The following is a 15,119-nucleotide window of genomic DNA, read 5'->3' as shown; positions in this document are numbered from 1 at the left end:
ACCGTGGTCAAACCACGGGATCGAGGGGTGCCTAACACCTTCCCCTCGGTCAACAGAATTCCTTAGCCGAAATCTCTGTTCGTAAACCAGTTTAAGAGTCAAATGGTTTCGAAAAGGATTTTCCAAAGGTGACTTGGCACACCGGATTATGCCAAGTAGCGACTCTGAATAAATAACCCTTTTCCGAAACAAATTCTCATTTCTTGTCAATTAAGTAATAAAACCCTTTCGAACTTAAAAATATACCATTTTTTGGAGTACGTTAAAAAGGGGGTATGACATTGATCAAAGATGAAGCCTCTGAAAGATCAGAATCAACAAGAGTTAATGCTAGACTTTTCGTATCAAGATATATATATATTTTCTTCTAATACATTAAACATTAGATATATACCTTTGTTTGCTGTATCTTTTGGCTTTAAAGTTGAAAGAATAATCAATGACATACTTTGCCGTCACAGAAATTAATGTTTTTCTGTCCTTATGTATTTGACCTTCCTTAACATCTGAATTCTTTTAATCTGAAATTATTTTGTTCATCGTAATGTCGATCAAAGACGAAGGTTTTGAAATATCAGAATCAACAAGAGCTAATGCTAGACTTTCCGTATTAGTAGACTCTAAACACATAACTGGCCCAGTTTCATCCTCAAACAACATCTTTGTTTCATCTTTATCGATTGTACTTATGCATAGTGGATACATCCCGAAACTTGGAATACTTTTCTTAACTTCGATATATAGCTTCACCCCCATATCATTACGAATCAACAATGGAGTTGAATAGTTTCACCCTCAAACATCTTCGTTTCATCTTTATCGATTGTACTTATGCATAGTGGATACATCGCGAAACTTGGAATACTTTTCTTAACTTTGATATATAGCTTCACCCCCATATCATTACGAATCAACAATGAAGCTGAATTACCATCAACAATGTATCGAGCTTCAATTTTTTTCCTTTTTTCATCAATTTCAAGTATTGCTGCAATGACAGAAATCATTTTTTCGTACGTTACATGTTCACCTATTATAGTGCCATCACTCTTATATCCTTTGTACTTGACATCATCAACTCAAATACCGAAATGTCGTAATCCACCGATATATTCATTGCAAATTATTGAAAAATAAAAAATTACAGTAAATAAAAAAGAGAAAAACTAAGAAGAATGACTTTGGATGTTGAATATGGAGATGAATATTTTTTTAAGAAAAAGCATTATTAACGAAATTATCTTTTTGGGATATTTAACTGTTAATTAGAAGATATGAAGAGTTAATTGTTTCTTAATTTTGTTAATTTTCATAATTATGGCACAGTTGTTAATTAATAGGATGTATTATTAAATTTGTATTTTTTTTAATATTATGCATCAGGAAAACTTAAAATCGAGATTTTACGGAATTTTAAAAAAAATCGAGATGGGATGTAATTGTGGCTGAAGTAGACTAGAGCTAAGTTTTACTTAACAAATAAAGACCAAATTCGACTTTCGACCCAACGTCTGCGTAATATTTCTTGCCAAAATCTCTCTGCGGTCTTCTCTTCTCCTCCATCTCGGCGATCTCCTGTCGGAATCGAACTGTATGTATTTTTTCTACATATATCCCCTCTTTCTTTCTATATATTATTCGACAAAAACTTTTATCCACTTTTTTCAATGAATTTTAATGGGCACAATAACACCAAATATTAGTGGATTTGGGTTTGTAATGCTGTGTTTGTCTCTGCCAAAACCCTTAAACTCGAATATTATTATATACGGTTATAATGCTGTGATATTATTGGTCATATAATTTTTCAAGTTTATACTTGCTCTTATTTGCTTTCGATTTTATATTTGCTCTAGTTTGTATAAAGTAAGCTTTTTTTTTTTTTTTGGATGAACGTGGTGTCCTGGTCAGCTTTTGGATACTTTGACTAATTCTACCAGACACCCTACAAACTCCCACCAGCAATAGCTACTAGGTAGCTCTATCCACAGAGGCTAACACATGTAAGAAGAAAACACATAGTGCTGGAATTTGGGCTTGAGATCTCATGGCTCTCAACTATTTCATTGACCATGAGGCCATACCCTTAAGAATTAGCTATATGAAAACCTAGATGGGCTTAACCCCATGGCTTAATTCAAGTGACACGAGTTGAGGGATTTGTTAACTAGGTCTCAGGTTTGACCTCTGTTCCGTGCGAATTAGGTCTGGTATTTAAGTGGAGAAGGACAGAGGACGGACAGTACCCGTTGTCTTTTGAGTTTTGAAGGCTGTGGGCTCCTGCTGGATTTCTTGGTCATTAACAAAAAAAAAAAAAAAAAAAGAATAACTAGATGGGCTTATACCACACCCAAGTGTGCGAAGGTGCTCCTTTGCTAGTAGAGCAGTAGGGAAAAGTGGGTGTACATGACTAATTACTGATATGCTCCTCTCACGACCTCTAAGGTAGAGGGACTTGTTACTTAGGTCACAGGCTTGAGCTATGGGTCGTGTGAATTAAGTTTGGTATTTAGTGGAGAAGGGTAGAAGACAGACCCAATGTCCCGAGTTTTGAAGGCTATATATGGTCCTAATGGATTTCTTGGTCATAAAGAAAGAAAGAAAAAATAAAGCTTATAGAATACCCAGGTGTGTACGGGGTGCTTCGTTGCTAGTAGAGGAGTAGGAAAAAGTGTGTATACCATACCTGGTCTTTCACTTGCATTTTTAAGATCTAGATGGTGAATCACTGATAGGCTCCCACGACCTCTAAGGTTGATCTGCCACTGCTGCTTCTTCTGATTACCCATGTTTTCTTGCTAAGTACGTGGAATATTCACCATAACATTTATGTCTGTTTTCCTTTTGGTTCCCCTTTCGAATATTCCGAGAAATGTCCAAATTTCTTTTATTAGTTGGATGTCATAGACTCCTGTAGTTCTATTTTAAGTCTGCTTGATTCTTTAGCTGTGCAAAATGTTTGCATTTTGGTTTCTGGTTGTTATGTATTCACTTCATTACATTTTGTGCGATTCCTCTACCCGTCTAATTGTTTTTTTCTGTATATAGTTCTTTTTCCTTGCTTAATATATAGCTTCTCACAAATTATGTGCCACTTTTGAGTGTCGAATTAGGGTAGAAGGTTAGTGCGTGTGGGTGAGTCGCCTGCAGTTAGTTGTGTCTTGGGGTAATGTTGCTAGTAGTTGTATAACTTTGCACATAGGGTGGAGTTTCTAGGCAAGTATGCCAATAAGGTTGTTTTACAAAACTATTTTGCCAAATAGCCAAAAGTTTGAAAAAATTGGTCATACCCCTTAATTCCACCTCACCACCAACTTTTCCAACTTAACAATTTCAGCCACAATTTTTATAATAATTCACTTTAACCCAATACTTCCAACTTAATAAATTCATCCACAAGTTACACTTCAACCCACAAGTTTCTAATAATACACTTCAACCCACAAGTTTCTAATAATACACTTCAACCCACTCCATCATCCACCATTATATATACAAAAATATCTAGGTTTTTCAAAAATATTAAAAAAAAAATTCAAAAGCTAAACATAGAAGGTGGGTTTTTTTTCCCTCCAAAAAACTCCGATTCCGACCACTTTTTCGGCGTTATTTTCTGACGATCAGCTGTAAATCAGTCCACAAACATCATAAGCTTGTCCATTGCATCCATTGTTACCCCATTTGTTTCCTATCTTCTCAAACACACTTTCCACTATTGTTAAAAAGCTTTAAATCACTCACATTACTCAAAACCACTTTAGAAAGTACATTACAACAACTCAAGTGACTCCAAGTTCATTTCTCTATTCCATAAACCCAACAATCATTGATTAGAAGCAATATTTACAATTTCAAGTTTTTGTACGAGTATCTGCGTAGCCATCGACCCTTCATTGTCAGTCATCGGCCGTGCATACATCCCGACATAGACCCTAAGCATAATCTACCTCGACCAAAGCTTAATTCTAGGATGTCTATTGTAGAATTTGTTCTGGTTTCTGGTGATTTCATGGGAGAATGGGTGGAGACTCCCAAATGTTGGAAATGGAGATCATTTATCAAGGTGACAATTCTCATTCCTGTTCCCCGCAACAGTTTGTACGATGAATTCGTTGTAAGCGTAATGCAGAGCGAGGATCTAGATTGCGCGCCGAGCAACGTGGTGATTAGTTATCTAATGCATTTGAGGGAAAAAGTGAATCCTACGATCATAAATAATGATGTACGTGTGCTAACGTACATAATGGATGCCGATGCAGATGGCTTTAGGCCTATTTTGAGGATAAATGTGGTTGAGAGGTCCTTTGAAGGACCGCTGAATTCATCACCACCCCCACCTCGGCGCCCGGTAGTTGACGACGATTTGAATGATTACGAGAACGATGGCGATCATCCAATTAATATGGAAGATGATTCTATGCATATGGAAGATGATAAATAAGACTGTGGAATAAGATCACAACCAGGACACTCATTCACCGATGGAACCAATTTCTATTGTAGTCAAACATTCGCCGATAAGAAAGAGCTGAAAATGCTACTAGACGCAGCAGCGGCGAGGTAGTCTTTTGATTATTATATGGAGAAGAGTTGCATCAAATTCATGAAAGCGAAATGCTTATCTCGTGGTTGTGGTTGGTTGTTGCGGGAAAAAAAGTACGACACCTTGCAGAAGAAGCTTTCTTGGTAGGATTGTTGTTAGAAGAAAGCTTCTTCGTTTTTTGCTTATTTTGGTTGTTCTGGCCGCTGTGCCAATATTTTCCATGTAAAATTTCTATTATTGTGCAATGAACAAATTTTAATATAAGTATTTCTATTTTCAAATTTTGTTTCCCTCTTTTTGGTTATTGTTATTTTTTGTGTTTGCATCTGTAGTGAATACATCTGTAAATACATATCACATAAATAGTCTATCGTCGATCTTAGACTTAGTCTCACATCGACCAAACATAGTAGTCGATGGTAGATTATATGAATCGATGGCCCATGAGTAGCTTATAGTTTGAAAGAAAATAATTAAATTAAAAAAGGTTTCAAGAAATAATCACATGATTTGGGGCTGGTGAAAAAATAGAATTAAATTTAAAAAAATTTAAAAAGATAATAACATGTTTTGGGGCTGGTGAAAGAAAATAATTAAATTAAAAAAGATTTAAATAGATTAATCGCGTGTTTTGGGGTTGGTTAAAGAAAATAAGTTAATTTTAAAAAGTTTAAAAATATTATCACATAATTTAGGGTTTTCTAAAGAAAATAATTAAATTAAAAAAGGTTTAAACACATAATTACATGATTTGGGGGTGATTAAACAAACAATCTAGAACTGTTGGTGACACTTAATAGAATGTCATCGATGTTGACCCATGTTAAATCCATATAAAAAATATACTTGTGCTTTGAGGGTCCATTGACTCGCTTGGTCTACCGTAGACTTACACCTTCAGGAGTGCATAGATTGATTTTCTGATTATTCGTAGACCATATAGTTCTATGTACACTTCTATAGAACAACACTTGGATGTTGTTTAAAATGAAATGAATAAGTAAATTAAAAATAAATATAGTGTGGGTTTGTACACATATGAAGGAGTTTAAACAAGTCACATAATCATATTAGAACTTATACAAATTAGGGATGGTGAATTAAGAAATGTGTGGGTGGGTATTGGTCGAAACAAACAATATCCTAAGTGTAATGCTTGTCGAAGCACAAATATGTTTTGAGGATGTTGATTGTATTTGATGACTACCCATTCCACATACTCCTTCAATCACTACTCTTCAATCACAACCCCCAAATCAAAAGAGTATGTGGAATGGATAGTGGTTGAACATACTTGTGCTTTGACAATCATTACTCTTAGTATATTGTTTGTTCGACCAATACTCATTCACACACTCCTTAATTCACCACCCCTAATTTGTATGAGCTCTAATAATGTTTATGTGACTTGTTTACACTCCTTCATATGTGTACAAACCTACACTACATTTATTTTTAATTAATTTATTTATTTTTAAACAACATCTAAGTGTTGGTCTATAGCAGAGGTCTACGCATAATCAGGAGATCAATCAATGCACTCCTTAAGGCATAAGTATATGATAGACTAACCGAATTGATGGACCCTCAAAGCACAAGTATATTTTTTACTGTAATATTTTTTATTTAACATATTATTGAGGGTCCATCGATTACGACTGTCCATGGTAGACTTTGGTATCTCGTTGATGGCTGACATAGGTCATGATCTACGACAGTCTATTAAGTGTCACCATCAGTTTCGAAAAAAAAAATTATTGTTCCAACAGTAATAAACAGCTACTTTTGTAATCCATTTGTGTTAACACTTCATTTTTACTTCATATATAAGGTGTCCATCCCTCATTATTTTATTTCATTCACTTTGTTTTTATTTAAAAATTCTACAATGTCTCGAGCATCTCAGACATCTAATTCTAAAAATATTCTAATTTTTCACTGTAGGAATTCGGCTGTCTTGAGGACGTCACGCGCGGATTCAAATTCAGGTCGCAAATTTTATAATTGTGCAATTGCGAAGGTGAGTTGTATGTGTATTTTTTATAAAGTTAAGATAATCGTTATGTAATTATTATTTTTTTCTAGGATAATGGCACATGCTTGTTTTTTAAATGGCTTGATGAGCTATCACCTCCAACTAGTCCATCAACGTTGAGTCTGGGATCCGAGACATCAAATTTTCAAGGTTTGGCAAAATTTAATCTACTACAAAGGCTCCAACAATGTGAAGAAAATAAAGATTTTCTCAAGACTTTGTTCAAAGAAGCCGAAGAACAGAGGGATCACTTTAAAGTATTGTTACATGACACGCAAATAGAGAGGGATCAACTAAAACAAAAATTGATTTTGACCGAAGAAAAGGAGAATGACTTAAAAATTATGTTATGTGTTATAATGCTAGTATTCGTTCTTTGGAAAAGTGTAACATGGATGTAGTGATTAAATAAATAATAATACTTGTATTTTTTTATAATGTTAATACTATTTTTGATAGAATTATAGTCGATCAAATGACACATCAACTGAAATTCGAGCAGCATGGTAATGATTAAGGGTGTACATAGGTCGGGTTGGTTCGATTTTTATTAAAAAAAAATCATGTTGGTTTATTAAAACTATAAACCAAATCAAACCAACATAAAATTGGTTTTAGTCATTTTTTTTTCAGGTTTTTGGTTTTTTTCATTTTTTTATAATCTTTAGTTTTTACAATTATATTGTAATCGAAGGCTAGATCAAATATATTTTCATTCATGTGCAAATGAAAAACCATAATTATGAAAAAATGATGAGCGGAAAACTCTCTTGAAACTAAAAAGTGAGATGAAGAGTGAAAAGTTTAGGGTTTAAGTTTATATTGGGTTTTCGATCAATTAATGGACAAATATTACAATTTAAAGGCCCAAATCTAAATATATATCTGCATCTACTTTCAAATTATTGAAAATTACTAAAACTAGTTGAAAAAGTATTTAAAAAGTAGATTATAATTAATATTTTATATATAAAAAAGTTTCAAAATTATATATATATATATATATAATATTCAAACTTTTTGGGTTTGATTCAGGTTCGGTTTGATTCGGGTTCAGTTTGACCTTTTTTTGGGTTAACACCAAACCAAATCATAAGTCGATTTTTTTTTTTCGGTTTGATTTGGTTCGTCGGTTCGGTTTGACTTGACGGTTTGGTTTGTATAGCCCTAGTAATGATAGACTATGCATGTAGTATATGAAAGATTAAGAATGCATTCTATGATATCAAGCATACACTATACCAACTATGACAACACCCTGCATATTCAAATTTCATGCCACAAATCAGTTTGATAGAAACAGATTCAGTGCAAAATCATAACAAATTTCATAATATAAAAGAATGTTTGTCATATCCTACCACCAGATCCTTCAACCTTCATATTTCTGAAATAAAAAAATATTGTCATAGTCTAACAACTCATCATTCAACAACACATTAACAATATTAGCCTTCAACTGTCTCAGCTTTTCTTTTTCTACTGCCTCTTCAATTTTCTTCCTTTTTGAGACATTTTTAACTGCCTCGGCTTTTCTTTTTTCTACTACTACCAGCAGAATCAGAAGAGGCATCGTATTTGTGTTTAGGAAGGATACTTTTTTTAGCCATTTTCAACACAATGTACACCTACAGATCAAATCTCCCATTTTCAGTTCAAAGACCAGAAATCTATCAACAGAAATAACTAAATGCTCAAATGAAAACCCCCCCAAAAAATTAAGAAATACCCCACCATTAAACAGTTCACTACACAAACATACAATAACTGAACCAAAATCCAACATGTAGTATCAAAACACAACAATTGCTAAAAATCAAACTAGTGCACCTAATCAAACTTATTAGCTTTTAATCTTTCAATTTTTACTATTTCAGCAATCATATTTTAAAAGAATTTCATACGTCTAAAAACTGATTTCAATCTAGGGCATTCTCATTTCATAGACCACGGGTCTACAGACAGAAACAGGTTACTGTTCAGATCAAAATGTCAAAATAACTCTTCAAATAGCAATTATCCCACCATTCAACACTTCTTTGCTAAAAAAAAACAGAACTAAACCAAAACTCGTAAACAAAAGTTTCAAAATTTAACACCGTGATCAACAAAAAAAAATATGTCAAAAATGCCCTATAAAACCTCAACCATTGCTTCAAAATCAAACTCATTACCTATAAATTTCTCTTTTTTTACTATTTAATCAACCAAATTCGAAAAAAAAAATTTCCTACATCGCTACGAATCAATTAGCAAATAAAATCATTTAAATGGATCTACAAATGATCAAAACTTGATTTTAACTAACCTTACGACGCAACAACGAGCCCTTAGCAGCTGGAGATGAAGAAGAAGAAGAAATGAAAATGGCGTTTTTGGGAGAAGAAGTTTCAAAAGCGGGAGTTGAGAATTGAAGAGGAGAAAGAGAGAGGTTTTTTTTTATATTGGAATAAGTGAAGGGTGTTATGTGTATTATATTAAATTTTTAAAGTTATAAAAATGATGAATTGGTACCTTGGCCCATGTGTGGGCCCCACTTTTTACACCCTAAACCTAAAAAATAAATCAAAAAGAAATTAAGTGGGCATTTGGCAAAATAGTTTTGAAAAGTGCCCTTTTTGCCAATTATTCTCGAGTCTCTAGTTAGGAGGGTTTTGGGGTTGGGGGGGGTGAGGGTCTTGCGATTTGTAGTTTATAGTACTGCTTTGTAGGTGCCGTATTTTCTGTTATTTCATCTTGTCTCGTATTTATTACGACTGTATCTACTATCCTTCTGTCTTGAGCCCGGGGTCTATTAGAAATAACCTCTCTACTTCTTCAGATGTGGTGGTATGGATTGTACATCTTACCCTCCCCAGACCCTATTAGGTGGGATCACACTGAGTATGTTGTTTGTTTGTTGCTTGACGAAATAGCTGGTTGATATTATAAAGTACCCTTTGTCTTTGAATGTAATATTACCATAATTCCGTTCCATCTTATTTGTGCAACCTTTCTTCTTAGAGCCAGTTTGGATAGGATTAAAAAAAAATAGTTATTTAGTTTAAGTGATTAAAAGCTTAAAATAAGTTCTTATAAATTAAGCAAATAAGTGTTTGGATAGAAGTGCTGAAAATGAAAAAAAAATTGTTGATGTGTTTGGTAAACAAATGATATTCAACACTTTTTTGTTGTTAAAATGACTAAATGTCAAAGTTGTTAACAACATAAATAAGGTGAATTATTTATAATTTTTAAATCTAAAATAAATTTCTTGAACAAACTTTTGATGTAATGAAGGATTCGATGAAAACAAAGAAGAAAGATGAAGAGGAAATTGGAGGAAAGAGATGAAGCAAAGCGGCAAAGAGAAAAAGAAAAAGATTATATATTAAGGGCTACAAGATAAGGATATTTTTGGAATTGGAGGAAAATATAAGGGATAAAACGGTAAATATTTTGGTTAAACCTAAAAGAATTATAATCTAAAAAGCAAAAAACTAAGGGTACCCAGCTTCTCACTTTTTGATTTTTTTAAATCAGTTTTTAACTTTTTTAAGAACTTTTTTATTTTACCAAACACCTTAAAAAGCTAAAAAAAAAAAAAGATTAAAAGCTTGTTTGACCATGTCCAAATTGTTTTAGGGATTATTTTTTTCTTTTTGGGTAAATGTAATAGGATTATTTTGCTGCCATGGCTGGCAGAGTGGTTCCCTACAACTTTTTGGATCAAATGAACATACATTAACCACTTGACGATAAGCTGACCTTGTAGGGGTCATTTGATAGAGTGTATAAGAATAATGGAGAATATAGCGTATTAGTAATGCTTGTATTAGTAATATTTATTTTAGTTATGCGTGTATTAGTTATTCATGTATTATTTCTTATACATTGTTTGGTTTGATGCATAAGAAATAATACATCTTATATAATTTCTATAAAAGAAATGTTTGTTTATAAAAATACCCCTCTTTGATTTTGTACACTTTTTTACAATAAATTTCTTTTGTCATCTCAAACATAATTAGTATTGTTGAACTAGTATATAGAGGTTTAAGATTAATTGCAAGACCTTTGTCTTTGTGCAGAAATGTTACGCTGACGGATTAACATAGTTGAAACAAAAATAAAATACAAGACGTAAAATTAAGAAATAGTCTCAATTTTTTTTAATCTTTTTAAAGACCCTCGAAGCAAAGCAAAAATATGTTGTAGTTATTTAAATCAACTATTCATTGTTGTAAATTAAAATGGTGGAAAAAAAATTGTGAAATGTTTTAAAAAGATTCACTATTGTAAATTAAAATTGCTAGAAAAAGAATGGTGAAATCTTTTGAGAGGGAAATTGAGGGGTATTAAAGTCATTTAATAAGTTAATGCATGCGTTTAAAGTCTTTGTATTACTAATACTTAGAAAATGGAGTGTATTACTAATACACACTTCAATACACAATAGTGTGTATAACTAATGCTTGCATTAGTTATACATAGACAGAAAGATGTACCAAACAAGGTACTAGTAATACACATTAACTAATGCATGCATTATATTTTACACTCTACCAAACGACCCCGTATTGTGATATTTCCTTTTTGTGTTCCCATTCATTTCATGACAAGTAAATGGTTCATTATTGACTACAAATGGGATTTCTTCAGAAAAAAATTGACTACAGACGGGCTTCCTTTAACAAGAGGTGAATTGTGACACCCCATATTTTTGAGCTAGAAATTGAATTGTCGTTCCTAGGTGTGTAAACTTTAATTTCATAATTTGTATGTTAATAGATGTGTCATGATATTTATCCTAGTGTGTGAAGTTTTTTCAACGTGAAAGATGTTCATAAGAATCACGTAGAATAAAGTTGAGTTAGGAGCATTTGATTCATCTAAAGTTTGGTATTCGATTCTACAAGGGTCTACTTTGAACGTGTATAACTTATTATAAATGCAGAATTTTTCAGCTTAAGACCCACCAAATTTTAGATAGTCAAATTAGCTTTCTAACGATACCAATTTCACCTTAATCCGATACCCAGGCGAAAAGTTATGGCCATGTAAAAGAGTGTGCGCTGCCTAACAATTGCCTAAGGCTACTGGAATGGGTGTACGATTGTCTAGGCGTCGCCCAGCCTAGGGCTAGGTGATTGGCAAGGTATCGCCCACCATGACTTAGGCAATTTTCTGGGAGTCGCCTACGTAATGGCCCAGTGCCAAAAACACTTCATTTTGACGTAAATCAAAGGTGTTGAAGTTATTTCACACCCCTAAACCATCCCTAATCACTTTAAAATGTTTTGATAAAGTATTAAACATATTTTCTCCTCTCTCTTAACCCTAAGAAGTCAATAAGCAACTCAAAAACCCTCCTCCATTCCTAAGAACAAGATTCAAGTCCTTTTTCACAAGAAATCAAGGAATTCAAGTTTCCAATCCAAGAATCCTTCCAGCAATCAATCGTTAAGGTATGTATGATGTTCATCCATGGGACCTTTTCACCCATGGAGTTCAAGAACCCATTTTTATGTTTTAAATTTACAAATTTACATGTTTATGATGAATTATCTCCATAAAAGTTTTATGAATTTTGATTATATATTATGGTTACAAGTGTTTTTGTTGGACTTAGCCCCTACACGTTTGAAACACAGAATTTCCTGTTAAATCCCTAATTCATGGATTTATGTTGTCACTATGCTATTTTCACATGATTTACCCTTTTCCATGCTTAAGATCATGACCCCACATGCATTTGATAAAAAGCTTAAGTGTTGAATTTTGAATAATGATTCCCTACTATGGCTTCAAAACTTTTATGTGTCCATACTGTTATTTCTATTCAGCGTTGGGGGTTATGAATACTCGAAACTTAGCCATTTACATAGTTTTCATAGTTTCAAAATGATTTCAGTTAAACCATGAGCATAGTTGATTTCTGAGTTGTTATTACGATTATTAAGAACTATCAAAATTCATAATCAATTAAACTTAGTTCCATCCAGTAATCAATGTCAGTTCAATTAGGAGTAGAATTTAGCATCGAGCGAACCTAGAGATGGGGGCTCACCTGCCAGTAGAGGGTGTGACCTTTAGTAGCAGTTCCTTAGTTCCAGAACTACGTAGCCAGTGTAGGTTAGAGATATCAACCTACTAGTTGAGGGTTGATAAAGTGTTCACCTACTAGATAAGGGTAACATATATCTCATTAGAGCACCTGCCAGATAAGGGTGACTCACAGCCATTGTTAGTACTCGTGGCATGGTACTGACACTTTTCCAACTGGGATTACAGGTTGGACCCCAATTTACTCATATTGGGGCATGTCGGTTAGATGATACCTCCCACAATTTTAGTTTACTATTCAGTACAGAATTCAATTCAGTTTTGCTTGACCATATCATATGGACTTCCAGTTATTCAATTTTTAAATTTCATTATTTCAATTTTACAGATTATTTTAGAAAACATTATATGCTTTGTCTTGCATCCTCAGTATTTTAGTTTTCGTGTATGCACTCTCAGTTATCTCATGCTATTATTATTACTTCATGTACAGTTAATCCATGCATTTCAGCCTAACTCCATCTCATATACCAGTACATTGAAAGTACTGGCCGCATACTTTTCTTTGTGCTATGATGTCTTATATCATAGGATCATATGCTCAGTTTCCTAACCGCGCTTAGAAAGTTCAGTTTATCAACAACAAAAGTTGTGGTAAATCATTATCTATCGAGAACATGATTGTTTTATTTCATTTTATCTCAGTAGTTCAGTATTTTCCTTCAGTCAGAGTTAGTTGGGGGTTTGTCCTATAAACTCTACAGTCAGTCAGTTAGAGGTTTTTCAGACATTCAGATAGTCAGTTAGTTTATCAGTATTATTAATCAGATTTCATTATTCTCGCAGATGTTTTTAGATGTTTAGATTGATGATTTATTTGTGTTTTCAATAATTAAAACCATGTGTCATTATCAGTTGTTTTCCGCATATGTCCTTATTTATCAATTTACTCAGTGCTCACAGTAGGTACCAGCTCATGGGCTAGGTTGTGGTCACTTGTGATCGTAAGCACCATTGTCGCAACTAGGCAGTAGCCTCGGGTCCTGAAAAAACTTGGTATCAGAGCCTAAGATTTTACAGTGTCCTAGGGAGTCTGAAAGCCGCGTTGAGTAGAGTCTTGTGCATCAGTGTAAAGCATGCCACACTTATGGATAAGAGGCTACAAAATATTTTAGGAAATGTTTTCCTTCTTTCATGTCTCTGTAACACCCCGAGAGTACACCTTGGGCGCGACGCGGTGCTTACAGTCACAAGTGACCACAAGCTAACCCATGATACTGGTATCTACTGTGCGCACTACATAAAACTAATAACAAAAGAGTATTTGTTGAATTTAACTGAAAAATGCCATAAGTTTTTAAATCATATTTCTGATAATATCTATAAAATAATACTAATAATACTGATAAAATATCTAATAATAACAACTACAAACCGACTAACTATCTATACTAGTCTGAAAGTCTCTAAACTGACTGACTGTGGAGTTGATGGGAGAAGTCCCCAACTAACTCCGACTGACTAAATAACTGAACTACTGATATACTGAATGTAAGATAACTCATCCTCGAATAATGAGGACCCACCACCATTGACTGCTACTGATAGACTGATATATCTAAGTATGTCCTAGAACCTGAGCGTCCGAACCTATGATATAACATATCACAGCGTAAGAAACGAGTATGCAATCAGTACTTTGAATGTACTGGTACACTAAATGAGGTTAGGCTAATATGCATGGGTTCATGTGTATGAGTAATAATTGACTGAATGTATAGCATGAGCTACAGAGTAAGAATGCATGAAAACTCTAAAGACTGAGGATGCATGACCAAGCATAAAAACATGGATCTAAAATAGTTTGTAAGCTGAAATACTGAAATACTAATAACTGGAAAACTGATATTTGTATGCTATGGTCAAGCAAACCTGAGGCTGAATACTGAACCAGATAATGGACTAAAACTATTGGATCTAGCTATAACTGACATGCCTTAATATGTTATCAGGGTCCAACCTGTAACCCCAGTTGGAAGGGTGTCAGTATCGTGCCATGGGTACTAATACTATTGTATGAATCCACTAATTTGAAGTCCTGAAGGACGAGGGTGTCATGCCTAACTGATGGGGGACCCCTCAAAATCTAATGTGGCATCGTATGTTTGGAACCTAGGGACTACTACTAGTGCCTCATGCCTAACTGATGGGGGAGACACTATACCTACGCTCACTCGGTGCTAAGTGTTACTTCCAACTGAATGACACTGATTATTAGACTAAATTGAGTTTAACTGAATGTAATAAATGGTCGAACTGATAATGCTCATAACTATTTTGAAACCATTCTTTAGATACTGAAAACTAGTTAAGCAACTAAATTTTGGGTATTCAAACCCCCAGGACTCGATATCAATAATAGCAAGATAATACTAAAACTTTGAGGACATAATATGCAAGCATTTATTCAAAACTCATTCTTGTAGGCATTTCATC

The 15,119-nt window shown here is 33.7% G+C and overlaps 1 long non-coding RNA gene across 1 annotated transcript; it reads left to right on the top strand.

Moving 5' to 3' along the window:
• Positions 1-210: 210 nt before the first annotated feature.
• Positions 211-4,824, top strand: LOC124888642. The gene is made up of 2 exons (XR_007047188.1): positions 211-1,591; positions 3,984-4,824. It is a non-coding gene; the product is annotated as an uncharacterized LOC124888642 (long non-coding RNA).
• The last annotated feature ends 10,295 nt before the right edge of the window (positions 4,825-15,119 follow it).

This window comes from Capsicum annuum, chromosome 11 (genome assembly GCF_002878395.1).
Source record: "Capsicum annuum cultivar UCD-10X-F1 chromosome 11, UCD10Xv1.1, whole genome shotgun sequence".
In the NCBI taxonomy this organism is placed as follows: domain Eukaryota; kingdom Viridiplantae; phylum Streptophyta; class Magnoliopsida; order Solanales; family Solanaceae; genus Capsicum; species Capsicum annuum.
The sequence above is the reverse complement of the archived record's forward strand: the minus strand, read 5'-3'. Positions and strand labels throughout refer to the sequence as shown.